The sequence below is a fragment of the Rousettus aegyptiacus genome, unplaced genomic scaffold (assembly GCF_014176215.1).
Source record: "Rousettus aegyptiacus isolate mRouAeg1 unplaced genomic scaffold, mRouAeg1.p scaffold_m13_p_14, whole genome shotgun sequence".
NCBI classification, from domain to species: Eukaryota; Metazoa; Chordata; class Mammalia; order Chiroptera; family Pteropodidae; genus Rousettus; species Rousettus aegyptiacus.
In genome coordinates this window covers 16,516,111-16,518,219 of record NW_023416289.1, presented here as the reverse complement: position 1 = coordinate 16,518,219, position 2,109 = coordinate 16,516,111, and the positions used below count along the sequence as shown (strand labels likewise).

At 33.5% G+C, this 2,109-nt stretch overlaps 1 pseudogene; it reads right to left on the bottom strand.

Moving 5' to 3' along the window:
* Positions 1-1,105: 1,105 nt before the first annotated feature.
* LOC118611916 lies at positions 1,106-1,223 on the bottom strand (annotated as a pseudogene).
* Positions 1,224-2,109: the final 886 nt, after the last annotated feature.

The following is a 2,109-nucleotide window of genomic DNA, read 5'->3' as shown; positions in this document are numbered from 1 at the left end:
ATGTTCTGTGGTTTCCCATACACTTCTTTGACATTTTAGCATCGTTCATAAAGTTTTTGCGCTTAATCTACATCTCCATCTTGCAAAGCTCACCCTGCCATTCTACCAGGATTTTCAGATATATTAATTCGAATTAAGCTTTACTCTTTTATTCTTGATCTTTCATTAAAAATTTAAACATTTGAATCTTCTTTTTTTAAAATTTTTGATGCACTTAGAACAATATGCCTCATATCCCAATTTACTTTACTAGATTGTGAGTTTCTGGGGAAATAAAAGAAAAACAAAAAACATTACTTCCCCATCTCTGTCACCTTCCCTCAGATCACATGTAAAATTAACTTGCTTATTATGACAGGTACAGTGTTTGGTGATTCTTGTTCTTAGTTATATTTCCAGAGAAATTCTTAGATTAATCAAATCTTAAATCAGTATCCCCTTGATTGGTTTAAACTACCCCTTCCCAAGTTATTGAATGACTACTGTAGTTGGTTGTCTTTAGGGGTAAGTCTGAGGTACAATAGTCATAAGATTAATCATGAAAATACAATGTAGAAAAAAAAAAAAAACACTTGCATATTGTCCATGTTCACATTTGCTTTTGTCTCTTTTATTTACTTTTTTAAAAATACTCTTTTTGTACATTCGTATATTTTATACAGTTTGTACATTGGCTCAACCATATTCTATAAATCTGTTTAAAACTACACTCTAAAACTTCCCAGCATGTAAAATATTTAAGCATTTTGTTTATGTTATATGGCTTAACCATGGTGTGTGCTCATCATTATCGGTATTTGTTTGAAATAATAATTTTCATAATAATTAATTGCAAGTTATTCTGAATCCTGGGGCTACTGTGGTTCCTTTGGGAACTCTCTAGACATGAGTTATAGAAAACAAGATCTGGGATAACCTGAAGATTTTGTATAAGAAAAAATTACATTGAGCTTCTGTCATTCTTCCCATTACCCCTGTTACCCTTCCCCAAGTATAAGTTTGACTATAATTTTTTTTTTTCAGGCGAGGCAACCCTTGGTTGACCTCACAGATTGCAAGGACCTTGCCAGTTTACAATACCTTATTTTTTAATCTTTATTTCTTAAGACTACAGCACCTGGTCTTCCTAGGTGGACTCCCATCCAAGTACTAACCAGGCCTGACCCTGCTTAGTTTCCAAGATCAGATAGGATCAGACTGGTCGAGGTGGCATGGCCACAGACAGGTGGAGTACAATTTTACATCTAACCTCATTCTCTGAGGTACATATGTGGTGCATAGCTCAACTTTTTGAGCAAGAAAATGTCAATATGGGCTTAAGAATGTTTACTTTTCTGGCTTCTTTAATGTGTGCCTTTTCTCTTCTGTCTACCATACAAAATTTAATATCAAGAAGAAATCCTAGAGATTTATACTTTACATGAAAGAAATTAAAAAAAAAAAAAAAAAAAAAAGAGTAAAATCCCCACCCCAAACTCACCACTACCCCTTATAGGAAAAGGCAAAGCAGCATAGGTTTTTCTATGACCTTTGTGTAAGCACTAAATCTTGAGATAGTCTGTCTCTACATATACTTGCCATAGTGTATATGACAGCATTGTTTGCAAACAAGTCTTTATTTATACTTTCTTATTTGTTAAACGGGGCATATTGTGAAGGAAATATACTGAAGAGAACATTGTGGTTATTACGTGAACTAAAATATGGTTAGTGCCCACACAGAGTGGGTGCTCAGTATATGTATTTTTGCTGTTTTAAGAACACATAGTAAAGAAAAAAAGTCCAACAGATTTTACCACCAAATAATCTCAGTAGACTGCAAATCCAACAAAGTTAGGAATCACTACTGCCCCTATTAATTCCAAACATCTAGAAGATTGTTCCCACAACAATATGTTGAAAATATGAACAACAAAAAAATACCCCAACAAACATAGGTGGGGTTCAATTTGGGTTTTGGCGTTTACCAGCTGTTCGCTTAAGAATTAAGTTCTTTGAACTTCAGTTTCTTCATCATTGAAATGAGGATCATACTATCTATTTTCCTGAACCACTGTTATGTTTAAAAAAACAGCAAGTTTTCCAAAATATAACGGAAACTTAATGAAT